Below are 14983 nucleotides of genomic sequence, written 5' to 3'. Positions count from 1 at the left end.
AAGCATTTGGAAGACGGATTTCAAAACTGTTAAGTCAAAATGAAAGCGGAAATGTCATTTTAAGCTTTTAAATCGTGGAAATGATTTGTCCACATGGCTGCTCCTGATGAACCAGGGAACATTTTGAAGGTTTCTTGTGGTCATGTGACTCACAGAAAGCTGATCTAAGGGTCAGAAATCCTGAACCATGAATTTTCCATTTCCCCCCCAGAGAATTGTTTTTCTAGGTAAAAGCTTCACATTCAATAATATTTTCAATAGATGCAAGCCATGTATATCTTATTTTGGCCATGCCACTATATTTCTCAGGAGACCTGTGAGCAAGGGAGGAAATCAATGTCCGCTGCACGAAACACGAAATTGGAAAATCCATGGATTTCGGATGTTAAGAGACCATGAACATGAGACTGTTGAAGCCTCCCTTCATCTGTGAGTGACAGAGTGGCTTTCTGTCTGCCTGAGAGCAGTTTAGTGATCTCCGGTGAAAGGCAAGATTGAAGTGTCTAAAAACTGACACAAAGGAGGACTGGCAGAAGGGAGGTTCTCCTGTGAGCCAGGAACCCGTGCTGACCTAGGCTCCCTTCTCTGGAGGGTGTGATATATTGACGTGTGTTATATGCATCCGGATAATCTCCATAAAAGCCTGCAGGGCTTACTGTACTGAGAAGACCAGCGAATGGCCATCATTCCCCGTTTCTATGTTTCGATATGAACATCGACAAAAGCACCTTCTTTTTTGAATTTAGGAATATGTATGGGGTGTCTCTGTGGGCAGTTGTATGGCCTCATCACTTCCGAACTATGGGCTCAGGTCCTTTCCCTGGCTCTCTGCGTGTGATTTTCACACTTTCTCTGCAATCACATGAATTGTCATGCAGGTACGGCATTGTCTCTAAATTGCTCTGTGTGTGTGTTGCTTGTGGGAGTTTTACTTACACAAAAATGTTCTTAGGGCAGAATGAGAAATGATTGGTTTAGAGAAATAACCAATCAGATTGAAGAGGAGGTGGGTCCAAGCAACTAGAGGAGGCAGGACCAAGACATCTGACATTTTCGTGTAAGTATAGCTCCCATGGGCATGCTTGTCAGCCCTATGATAGCTTGAGATGTCAGATGAATGGAGCATGGACTGATTACAGTGCGTTGCCACACCCTCCATCAAACCCCAAGTTTTTCTACTGTAAGTTGGAGGACCTCCTTATAGGGCTGGATGTAGATTAACATCATACCCAGGACAGAGCAATTGCAGGTTAAGGGCTTTGTTCTTTTTTTTTTTTTTTACTCCCTCCACCACCCCCCCTCTGCGGAGGACTACTTTATTTATTTGTATTTATTTATTATTATTATTATTTTATTTTTATTTTTTTTATTTTTTTTTTATTTATTTCCTCAAGAGAAGGCGAGGGAGAGAGAAGGGGGGAAACAAAGGAGAAGAAGGGGGAAAGAGAGAGAGGGAGAGAGAGGAGAGAAAAGAAAAAAAACAAAACAGATAATCTGCTTCCATGTCTGCTGAAAAGAGAAAGACAACATACAACATCTGTACTAATCACAACGACCATCAAACGTTAAATGTTGTTGAACAGCACGCACAAACAGCATTACAACACATGCCCAGAAGCAACAGCCGATCAAGACAGTGTGTGTCCGTGAGAACGTGTCTGTGAGCACCTGTGTGCACACCTGTGTGTGTCAGCGCGCTGTTGTTCCTAAGGTTTCTCCATGCAAATGTCTAGTAGTGTGTGTGGGGAGCCACAGCCCCGCCCACCCAGGACATGAAGTCGACACGGAGGAGACCCGGGCCCTAGACATCCAGAGGCCCCCCAGGGCACGGGAACCCCAGGAGGACCACCGCAGGAACAATTGCAGCCCCCACCCAGAAAAGGGCACAGGAGTGCTCCGGGTGGGGCCATCCGGCAGCCACATCACAGGAGCCCCAGGGGGCCGTGGCGGCGAGCACGCAGGCTCCGCCGGCGGCCGGCCACACCAGGGCAGACCAGGCCCCGGGCCCAGAGATTGAAGGCCCCCCTGGAAGGGCCAGGCCCTGGCAGGCAACCGCCGAGAGTGAGCCAGCACACACCAGAGCATCCAGCCCCGGACATCGAGAACCCCCAACGCATCGGCAGCCGGGGGCCTCATCCACCGGCAGGGAGTATGGGGAGGGGCAACAGAGCCTGAGATGTTATTCCAGGTGGAGTGTAAGACCCAACCTGACACATGCGTATAGACAAACAGGCGTACACATACACAAGCATACGTTCCCACCCTCATGCGCACATAAACAAATATTCACCCATTCGCCCAACATGAAGACACAGAAATGAACGCCGTACACACACTCACACTCCCCATATATACTCTATACTCCGAGATCTAGGCACCACCGCCCCCAGAGGGGCAATCTGCCACCAGACCTCAGAGATGGACCCCTTTTTTCCTCTGGCGTGGGGACAAGAAGACCACCCCGGACCCCGCAGCAGCCGAGAAGCCCACCAGCCCAGACCCCGACCGGACGGCCAGCTCCCCCCAGCCCCCGGCCCCAGATGGTGAACAGAGAACGGGGGTGTGAAAAGACCCCATGCTTCCCTCCGCCTGCTCATATGTGGTGTTGGTGCGTGTTGTTCTAAAGTGCTTTAAAACAGGGGAAGGGCATGGTGCTAACCACCCTCTGCCAATCAGCAGCTGGTGTCAGCTCGGCCCCTCCCCAGAACCCTCAATGTCTATGTGCAACTTAAAATTGAGAAGTGGGCACTGGCACCAGAGGTAAGGCTGAATGAACAGACCGCCCTCTGGACGCCATTCCTTGTGCCCACCCCCAAGGCCCTAAATGTATGTGTCATGAGAGAGTAAGTAATGAGAGTGTCTAAGTTGTGATGTGTGATTGAGACACAGGTGGTCACGGGGGGACAGAGGAGGAATACCTCTCAGAGCCCTACGTGTGTGTTGGAGTGACGGAGTGGGAGGAGGGAAGCACTTAGGGCCTTGTTCAAGGGCCCAATGGAGTAGAATCACTCTGGGCATTCACAGGATTTGAACCAGCAACCTTCCAGTTGTTGGCACAGACCACTAGCCTCAGAGCCACCACTCCACCGGTTACACCAATAATATAACTGATGATGAGACAGTGGTGTAATTAATGGAAAGTGATTTCTTCATTCCACAATCTTGAGAGAAACTCTTGAAATCTAACCTCAGCATGCAATTCAGGAAAAACTCAGCTTGCGACTGCAAACTGTACCCACATTTTTTTGGATTTCCAGTATTTGGTCATGTGTGCGTGCATCCCTAGCCCTGCGCTAAAGTTGCACTGTTCTCTCTTCCTTTTACACAAAGGTCCCAAGGTACCACGGATGTGTGACCAAGCCTAATGGCCACTGAGTAATTAGAACATCAGCCTTTGATAGCCGCACTGTATGATGATCTACAGTATGTACTGTATTATTTGGCTCTTCTGAAGCATTGGTTAAGATTCTTATAACCTGTCAAGGGATTGATAGTGTGAAAAAAAGAAGAAGAAAAGAAACCCCACAAAGCATTTATGCATAAATTATGCTGGAAACACAAGACACTTCCCAGTCAGTTTACTTATTATTTTTATCTGCTGTCTTGATATGGAAAACAACCACAGACAGAGTAACGGATATAAAAGAACAAGCATAATAGAAAATCAAAGCCAACGATTTACCAGGTGTAGGTTTTGTAGTTACAGATTAGTGTAAGATTAGTTAGATTAGCAGTACAAGCAGCATTGCCAAATGCCTTTGTGTTGCAGTTTATAATGTTTGGGTGGCAAGCAGGCTCCCTTACAGTATATACTGTAACCGCCATGACCAAACTGGAAACACTAGAACATTAGTTTGTAGGAAATTACTTTACCAGCCTGTATATTTTCTGTGAAATTTCCCCTCATATTTATTAAAGGCTTATGGTGACCTCAAAGGCTGTGTTTTCTTCCGGAGTGAGATTTTTATGCTATGAGAAATATGTTGTGAAATAATTAATTTCAAATACTGTTTGCACAAGTAAAATGGCTTTATGCGATAAGGGATGGAGACTATAAGATACGTCTATACTCCCAGTTATTAGAAGTCTATTAAAACCTTTACAGATTTCATCTCCTGTGCTGTTTTGACAATATTATGTAGGACAGAGATTAGAAGAATGAAGGGGAACAGGACAAATCATTCATTCCATCATTTTAGTTAGCTGTATTGTTTACAGAGTTGATACAAAACGACATAAAAGAGGACGCGGATTCTACAACTTGTTTGAAATGCACAACACAAAAACCATAGGTATAATTGTGTCTCTAATTCATTTAGTGCTACATTTATTTTTTAAATAGTCACTTAGCAGCCTTTTTAAAGCTTGTGACCTTTGACATTTTGCAGGCTTATGAAGTACGGCTCTAATAAATAATAATAAAATGTGTGACGTTGTGTAGTGCCTGAATTATTTTGCAAGGCACCATACTCATGGACACCGCTAATCATATATACACTCACCTAAAGGATTATTAGGAACACCATACTAATACGGTGTTTGACCCCCTTTCGCCTTCAGAACTGCCTTAATTCTACGTGGCATTGATTCAACAAGGTGCTGAAAGCATTCTTTAGAATTGTTGGCCCATATTGATAGGATAGCATCGTGCAGTTGATGGAGATTTGTGGGATGGACATCCAGGGCACGAAGCTCCCGTTCCACCACATCCCAAAGATGCTCTATTGGGTTGAGATCTGGTGACTGTGGGGGCCATTTTAGTACAGTGAACTCATTGTCATGTTCAAGAAACCAATTTGAAATTATTCGAGCTTTGTGCCATGCTGCATTATCCTGCTGGAAGTAGCCATCAGAGGATGGGTACATGGTGGTCATAAAGGGATGGACATGGTCAGAAACAATGCTCAGGTAGGCTGTGGCATTTAAACGATGCCCAATTGGCACTAAGGGGCCTAAAGTGTACCAAGAAAACATCCCCCACACCATTACACCACCACCACCAGCCTGCACAGTGGTAACAAGGCATGATGGATCCATGTTCTCATTCTGTTTGTGCCAAATTCTGACTCTACCATTTGAATGTCTCAACAGAAATCGAGACTCATCAGACCAGGCAACATTTTTCCAGTCTTCAACTGTCCAATTTTGGTGAGCTCGTGCAAATTGTAGCCTCTTTTTCCTATTTGTAGTGGAGATGAGTGGTACCTGGTGGGGTCTTCTGCTGTTGTAGCCCATCCGCCTCAAGGTTGTGCGTGTTGTGGCTTCACAAATGCTTTGCTGCATACCTCGGTTGTAACGAGTGGTTATTTCAGTCAAAGTTGCTCTTCTATCAGCTTGAATCAGTCGGCCCATTCTCCTCTGACCTCTAGCATCAACAAGGCATTTTCGCCCACAGGACTGCTGCATACTGGATGTTTTTCCCTTTGCACACCATTCTTTGTAAACCCTAGAAATGGTTGTGCGTGAAAATCCCAGTAACTGAGCAGATTGTGAAATACTCAGACCGGCCCGTCTGGCACCAACAACCATGCCACGCTCAAAATTGCTTAAATCACCTTTCTTTCCCATTCTGACATTCAGTTTGGAGTTCAGGAGATTGTCTTGACCAGGACCACACCCCTAAATGCATTGAAGCAACTGCCATGTGATTGGTTGATTAGATAATTGCATTAATGAGAAATTGAACAGGTGTTCCTAATAATCCTTTAGGTGAGTGTATATGGTGATCCCACATTAGTCCTGACATGTGCACATATCGACTCAATTTATGTGACATGTCGATTTAAAGATCTCGACCAGGACATTTTGTTAACATTGTCACAGAGGAAACTCTCCTTTCGGATATTTCCATTTGGAGTTAAATACAAGCCGAGAGCTTGTGCTTAAATGCTAATGTATTATTTATCAGTCCAAAGGAGAACCCACTCTGTTTTGTTTTGGTTTCTAAAGAAGAGAAATTTAAAACAAGGCCTAAAAGCCTTTTCAAACTGAAGAGTCTTTGAAAATAGAGCAGGCTAATCCATAATGTATTTTATAATGTATTTCAAGTACAGTCCAAGTATCCAGGAGGGGTGAGTACTTATTTCTTTCTTCGGTATGTTTCAAACGTTCTTGCTGAACTCTTGATTCTTTTTTTTCATTATTGATTTATTTTAATAGATTAGGATTTAAATAAAATACCAAGGCAATATCCATCCATCCATCCATCCATCCATCCATCCAGATGGACGGAAATACAGAACTCATCAGGGGAAATGTGAATGTTTTACCCATGTACTGTAGCAGTAAGAAATGTGAGATATGACTTTGTCCTATGAAGGATATATGCAGGAAGCCATTTTTATTAAGGAACAAATGAACAACCACAAGATATGTCTACAAATAGCTCTGGAGACTCAAATAGCTGGAGAAACAGTGTAACACAGAGCTTGAAGAGCACCCACACAGCATATAAAAGAGGGAGGCCGTGAAAAAATATCTACAACTTTCCCTCCTTTTGGTTTTTCCTGCAGGAACATGAACAAAAGAACATGGCTTAAGTTGCATTGGCAACATTCAATTCAGATTAATTTCTGCGGTTACCTATGTCCCTCATGTGCCACTCCAGTTTAACGCTTTTATCTTTCAAAGACATGGGAACAGCGTAGCACTGTAGACAGCGTGTTACATGAATTTTTCAGAGTCATTTCAATCTGGGCGGAGAGTGGGACTGACAGTAACAGTAAAGGCGCAGGTGTCAACATAATTAAGATACTCCAGACAAAATCAATGAAATTGTACAGAACGCTGACCTCTTCTGGCACATCAAATCTAGAGACACCCCTTCTGCTCCTCAAAAGTGTAAATAGAATTTAGAATAAGACATGTTGACTGTTCTTCATATCATCAATGGCCATCATCAGTTCTGTTTATGTGAAGACGTTACCCATCAGTCTCTCTCCTCTGCCTTTTCTATTCCTCTGATCACAGGTCAGACATCTGTCTTACGTTCAGGTTATTTCTGATAATTTTCTTCCACCAATGCAGTGAACAGAGAATAAAATACAAAAGAACGAATAAAATGGAAATCAAACATAAAACAATTCCATGTGTCAGCCATCTGTTCTCCCCACAAAAGGATATTATTTCAGGTGTTCCGTTTTACTTTTTGATATGGCAGTGTTCTAGAATTGTTTCCTCTTTTCACATCTGTAATAGGGCAGATAATGTATAATACATAATCAATGTAGCTAATTATGTCTAACTACTACATGCACATTCAACTCAAACACAATTCATTACTAATGAGCACTAAATGTATTTAATTGGTTTAATTAATCAGGGAAGTAAAACTTATTTATATCTGTAGTAATCTTTTTGATTGTAAGATTATTTTAAATCAAACATATCTCATAGCATTAATCAACCCTACAAACTATTTATATGTTCATCAAAGATAATTAAGGGATAAATAAAACCCTAAATAAAATCTCATACTGATTCTTTTCCAGCATATAGTCATCACCCTCCTACAGAACTTGAGTAATTTTGAAAGTAACAATAATTTATTACTGTTGAATTACAGTTGATGGATGTCACTTTGCTGCACAATAGAAAATGGAAATGAAGAGAAATTAAGAGTCAGTCGTGTAAAAGCCGCTAAATTAAATGTTGCAGTTGGTGAGAGAGCACGTGACCTAACTGATGAGAGAGCACATAACAAAGATGGTGAGAGATTAGTTTGAAATTGCATACTTGTTTGCCAAAATATAGACGAAATACAGCATGTGAAGTGAAGTCAGTCTGAATCCTACAGTAGCTGACATACCTACATTCTGTGAAATTCCAAAGTGTGCAGCTGAAACACACCACACTATCTCATAAGGCCATTGGAGAAGTGGCCAGAGATGAAGAAAGTTGTTTGCTCAGACATTTCTGTCAACAGGTAAGAGGAAGTGCCATATCTGTACAAATTTAAGAAACAGTACCCAGTTACATAAATTGACTCAAATAGGTACAATCAGCGCCAAAAAAAAGTTAAGCCCCCAGATATAGTGGTGGAAATTAAGTGAATCTGCACATGGTGAAAGATCATGTGACTGTATCGCAATGATCATAATATCAGATCAAATGGACAACAGAGTTGGCAGTATGGGCACACTGCTGGTCCCATGTCAGTAGGGTGTGACAACCCCCCGGGCCTGGATACATGTGACGATATGGTGCAGAAGGGAGTCGTACAGCCGTTGTATCCAATCCTGTGGCAAGTTGGCCCACAGCTGGTCTCAGGAGGGGTAAGACATGTGGACGCAGGATGTCACTGACATAACACTGTGCTGTCAGGGACCCCCGAATCACTACCAGAGATGACCTGAAGTCATACCCTATGGCTCCCCACACCATGATGCCAGGAGTAACTCTCCTCCACAACATTGGCAGGATTGGTCCTCTCCCCTCAGTGCCACCATATGCGCACATGACGGTCATCCGTGGTAATGCAGAACTGAGATTCATCACTGAACCTGGTAGGGCCCCATTCGTCATCAGTCCATGCCTCCCGGTTACGGCACCACTCCAAGCACAGCCGTCTCTGCGCTGGTGTGAATGGCAACCTATGCATGGGATGGTGAACCCACCATACCCATTGCTGGTCTGCACGTGTCCCAAATTACATCCAAATTGGACCATTAACTTTTTTTTGTCACTGAGTACATTCTTTTTCGTTTATAGTTTTTAACAGTGTTTAACCCTTTCCAGGTCAAGCTATGTCATCGGTAAATATCCAGGACAGGTAATGTGTGAGATGGCGACCGTGCATATATACAGTATATAATCCATTAATGGGGCAGTAGTTGGCTGCTCAGAACCTACTATGTAAGTATTTGATTTTGGACACAGCCCTGGTTGGTGGAACAGCATATGACTAAGCTGCTGGGAAAGCAAGGAGCAGGAGTGCAACATAAAGGCTAAAGAGGATGAACGTCCACAATGTGTAGATAAGGGAAGCTGCCAGAGAGAGAAAAGGCTCCAGTGAAAGATACGGCAGTTACTGATCCTGCCATCAATCATGGTTTAGTGAGGGGAGGAACTGAGGAGGTACCGAAGAGATACTGCGTGACTCATCCTCAGAACACACAGGCAAATTACATCAATGCACAAAAACACGGGCACTTTCTCTTAACAGCGTGGCTGTCTCTGAGGAATTTGATGATGCTTCAAAAGGGAATCACTATAGAAGAGCAGCAAGCTGCTAATTACCCCATACAGTGACTTACTTTCTTTTTATGGCTATGACTGTAACAGGATGGTGGATGTAGGTAAGGTGGTTGCGAGAGCCAGGGACGGATTATGGGTTGTGTGGGCCCCTGGGCAAAACGTCGCGAGGGCCCCCCCCCCACCATCACCACCACCAGCACCACCACCACAACCACCACAATTCAAGGGCCCTTGGCAGCCAAACGCCCTCCCTCCATGTTTCCATCAGAGGCCCTATAGGGTCAGGGGCCCTTGTAGGCAGAGGATCAAAGAATGTAGGCCCTCTTAAATAGACAAACGAAAATACATTGTTGATAAGCGTTGCAAATTGTTTTGGGCTAGGGGCCCCACGGGCCCCCTGCACCCCAAGGGCCCCTGGGCAGCGGCCCCGCTGGCCCGGTCCGTAATCTGTCCCTTGCGAGAGCTTGGGCTAAAGAATTACAGTGTTAAATGAACAACATTACACTAACATAGGAATCGATGACCGATGAGGGCATTTCAGTCAATTTCCTGTTGCACTAGTTACTTTGAAGAATGAAAGCCTGTTTTGTCACAATGATACTGTAACATACAGTGATATTCCTGGTGGGCAGTTTTTCTTCAGTGACCCTCACTTTGCTCAGCAGCACTTCCGGTGGTCATACACAGAACTGCACAGCCTACACGCACAGGCCACAGGATACATGCTTGTCCCTGACTGGGAGGCAGTCACTGTTGACATAGCTATGTGTAAAAAACAACACAGTTCATCTCCAGGAGATCTTGGCCAGATCTGTCAGGATGAACCATAGCTAGCTTTACTTTCTGGCGGACTGACATGAAATCCACATGAAACCACGGCAGAACACCTCCTTTTTAAAGAAATAAAGACTTGAGATAACAGTATGTAGAGGTGAACCCTCCTCAAAATTCTGTAATGTTAGGTTTGTAGCAACATGACCTGGCTAAGACCTGCTTCTTAACCACATGACTATATTTAGGAAAATACTGCAATACTGTGGGTAATTGAACCCACTCGGTGTAATTTACAGTACAGGCAGCTCCACATGTCTTTCTGCAGAGAATAATGCCGCTGAAGGCCACAGAATCACCACATCTTTGTCTAATTTAATAAAGCTGGTTTCAGCATAAAGGAAACTACAGAGATGTGAAAGAGTCCGGATTAGAGTCCCCTCAAGCCTTATCAGATGATGATGTTCTTGCCCACACCCCTGTCACTGGTCCCTATAATAATGTACTTTTCCCAGTTGGAAATTCTTTCAACCTACTGTTGGGAAAGCACTAGTTTGAGACAACGTCAGCTTTCACAAGCCTTTTTACATCTGTGAATAGCTCTTTGCCTGCAATAGACAGATATCCCGCCTCCTTATTCCCCCTTTCTGGACCATATTGTGGAGTTTTCTCTGTGCAGCAAGGTGAAGGGCATAAAGCCCAAGGGGCCTAGTGAGCCGACATCTTTTGCTGGCAGGATGGGAGGACGTGAGCCAACATCATGGCAGTAAATGGCTCCGTTGTGTGGGTAGGCTTCTCCCTCATTGTTTGGGGGCACATTTGCTGTTGTACTGATGAAAATGATTTATGAGAAACTGTTGGATAAGTTAACCATCATCTCAAGCATTAGAATGTCGCTTCCGCCCTATGGGGCTGGTATACAGTAGGGTTACGTTCTGATAAACCTGCGGTAAAGTGAAAATATTGCATTTTAATACAGTACACCTGACCTACCAAACATCATAGCCTCAACTAGCCTACCTTACATATGCTTAGAACACTTACTATTATATACTGTATATACTTTTGCTGAACATTCTCATGTGTCTCAAAAAGTGCAAAACAATGATTCTAAATTCTAGGGATTCTGCCTTTGGGACAGCTGATTATTTCACATGTTTGGGCAATCACATCAGCAAAGTCATGAGGACACAAAACGCATCAAAGCAAGCCCAGTGTCTCCTCCAGGTCTAATCCCATCTGGACGTCCAAGTAGCACAGCCTCAGAACAATATCTGCCTTAAATCTATCCTCTCATATGGGCCTGAGTGCTGCTGGGTGATAAACAGAAATGGAAAACACAACCATGTGACATAAACAACGAGAGGTTGCCTTTTTGGGATGCGAGGCTGCAGGAAAGACTTGGGGGAAGTCAGATGACCTAGATCACCCAATAGTGATGCTTTGCAGTTTTCCCCTGTTCTCATCTATTTCAATATATTGGTGTTTTTCTACAGTAAGCCTGATTGTAATGCTTACACGCGGCCCACATTCCAGTAACCACCACTGATGTTTGACTTTCTTTTCTGCCTGGTCTTCCTTGAAGCATCGATCTTTTCTGTCAGCTGTTTGACTTACGTATTTACTGTGATGCTAATGTCCCCCAACCCTTACGTCTCCCTGGAAAGGGGCTGGTGTGCATAGACCCAATGCTGAATAAACTTGCTGTTTGCTTCCAAGTCCATCTGTATAGAGTGATTCTCAGTCCTGAGCCAAGATGCTATCATCAAAACAGATAAGCACGTAACAGATAAGCACGTTAACAAATGATAAATACGCAATATACACGTGCCAAAGCAGATCAGTGCACTATCTAATGAAAAAAAAAAACAGTGCACAAATATAAAATTAGATCAGCATGTCCTCTAATGATGATTACATAGTATGCAGCTACCAGGACAAATCAGAGTGCCCTGTAAAAATGAATACAAAGTGCAGGTGCACCAAATCAGATCAGAGTGCCATCCAATGATAAATACATAGCACAAATGTAAAAAAACAGATAAGCGTGCCCTCCAATGATAAACACATAGTACACATATAAAAAAAAACAGATCAGTGTGCCCTCCAATGATAAACACATAGTACACAGGTTAAAAAAATAGATCACCGTGCCCTCCAGTTATAAACACATAGTACACATTTAAAAAAAACAGATCAGCGTGGCTGCTTATGATACATACATAGTATACAGGTACCAGAATACATGCGTGCCCTCTAATGACAAATACATAGTACGCAGGTACCAAAACCTACAGAAGCCCTAAAGGGCAAAACACACCAGCAAAAATTAAAACACGCTAACAAATTTGAAAACACAATGGCAAATAAGAAAACATGCCAGGAAATACAAAATCACAACAGCATATAAGAGAACGCGCCAGCAAATATGAAAACACGGCAGCAAATACAGAGACATAATAGCAAATATGAAAACACGACAGGTACAGAAGTGGCTATACACACTGAAGTCGATTTGAACCTCTGGTTGAAAGTTATGATGACATCGTGAATATGGTTTTCAACTGTCGGTGGTGACTCTGAAGCGGACGAAATACTTTGGTGTATTCATGGATTAGTACAAGTATAAATCACTTGCTAACTCATCATTTATTATTATATATCGTTATCTTAATTTCGTCATGTAATGGCAACATTAAGCCATCACTTTCTTTTGGGGTATAATGTTAACCTTACGGTGCTGTGTCTGTTTCATTGTCGTTACAATAAATCTGGTTTCATTGCACCTAAATGAATGTGTTTTATAGGTAAACTGCAGATGTATTTGTTTCAACATTGATTAACTTTCTGTGTTGTTCTTTTACTTACTCACTAGGTCAACCATTCCCACGTCCGTTACTCGCAGGAGAACTTGTTTCCTTGCCAGAAACGGTGGAGAAGTTCACACATTTCAGTGTACTGTTTGCACTTTTATCAGTGGTCTTTGCACTTTGCCTAACCAGTACAAACTTATGCAAACTGTATATATTTATTGTTCCACTCCCCACATTGCACTGTACCATCTCTTATTGCACTGTTTATACACTGTTTGTTTTGTCCTGTTGTCCCCCATGCACCTGTTCCCTCCCCTGTAACCGTGGCAGAAGAATTTCACTTTCACTGAGTTCTATGATGTATGTAAATAAAGTGATCATGATTTAAGAGAGATTTCAAAAGATTTCTCATTGACCTGTACTTGAAGACACAATACGGAGCAAAACTTCAACAGGCACCACAAATGAAGCGGTTGTTATTCGGTTTGTCTGTACATGCTGCTTTATTTTTCAAGTTTCAGAAAATTCTTACTCAGGTGGAATAACAGTCTGACATTTAAGGCATTGTCACGTTGGTGGAGCGGGCGAGTATGAAAGCAGGCGAGAGCAGCCGGATGGACGCGTAAACGGGGTTTATTTGGAGACGACAGGGTAGAAAAGCACGAACTTCCACGAACAGTACACATGACAGATCTGAGAAACAGAGGAAGACGTGGACTCATATACAGTACATCAGACTAGCCAGAAATAACAGGACACAGGTGGTCACAACCAGGGATTAACACGAGGTAATGAGGTGGGCGTGGCACACACGAGGATCGGCGTGACAGGCATGCCATATTCTCACCTTTTTGTTTACTTGATCCTCTTTGTCTCCCTCTTTCATAATTAACATTTACAAAGGTAAATTATCAATTACAAGTTTTTGCAGTGGGTTTCACCAGCCTACTGTGGAAGTAAACTGCCCCTATGTTCGAGTTTACCTACTACTAAGCAGTAATATGTTACACCACACCGACAGTTCCAGCGTAAATTTTACACCTCCTTATGATTAGCTGTAAGGTCCATCGTAACAAAACAAAAAAAACATTTAAATGTGGTGAAAACGGCACCCGTAAATAACCTAACAAGTGAACCTTAATTGTATTCCTTAAGCTCAACCATCTCATGTAGCAGATGACTGTCAAGCGCCTACAGCAAATTTCTATCTAACTTTACCACTATAATTTTTATAAATATACTAGTGGTGTAAGCAGACCGTAACTGATCCATGATCAGAACGGACCCCCCTTGGTTCGGCAGGGATGTTGTCAACCACCATTTTAGAGGAATCCACTTCCCTCTTACTCTAGACAAATGCTGTTCCCATGTTTAATTACAACTTGTGTAACTTTTATTTTGTGATTTCAAGAAAACAATTTAGGATATGTTGAGATCATGAGAAAAATAAGTTGTGATGCAGTGTTGCAGTGAAATGATACAGAAAAAGCAGTTTGTGTTCACGTGAACAGGGCATGTTAAAATTTCCCAAAGATGTACCACATTAACTATAGTTCTGATTGTAGGCTGATTGACAGGCTGCCCCTCCAATCAGTAACAAGCCTGTGATGTTCAGTACATTTTGTTTTCAGTGCCGCTAATGTTTTCATTAGGAATGTAGTTATTATATTTGCTGGTGTGTATTTGCTGGCATATTTTCTTATTTGCTTTTGTGTTTTGTATTTGTTGGTGTGTTTTGCCCTTCAGGGCTTCTGTACGAAACAGGTCAGTGTGCCCTCTAACACACATAAGCAGGCACAATGAGTTATATATATATATATATATATATATATATATATACACACACACACACACACACACACACACACACACACATATATATATATATATATATGTGTGAGCTGAGCTGTGTGAACCACGGAAGGTGTTACCCAGGGAGGTGGTGGCATTCGAAGAGGCCATGGGTAAACTGCATGTAAGGACGCTTTTAGGGGAAGCCAGGGCTGAATCCAAACTACCTGGGCAAGCACCACTATCTGTTCCTGTACAAGCCAATCTCCAGGGTCTCACATCAGATCAAGCGCATCTGCTCAACCAACTGCTGGAGAAGCACCAGGCTGTATTCTCTCAAAATGACTGTGATTATGGCTATACCACTAATAATAATAATAATACATTTTATTTTTAAGGCACCTAAAATGTCA

Source organism: Paramormyrops kingsleyae, chromosome 2, assembly GCF_048594095.1.
Source record: "Paramormyrops kingsleyae isolate MSU_618 chromosome 2, PKINGS_0.4, whole genome shotgun sequence".
NCBI classification, from domain to species: Eukaryota; Metazoa; Chordata; class Actinopteri; order Osteoglossiformes; family Mormyridae; genus Paramormyrops; species Paramormyrops kingsleyae.
Note: the sequence above shows the minus strand (reverse complement) of the source record.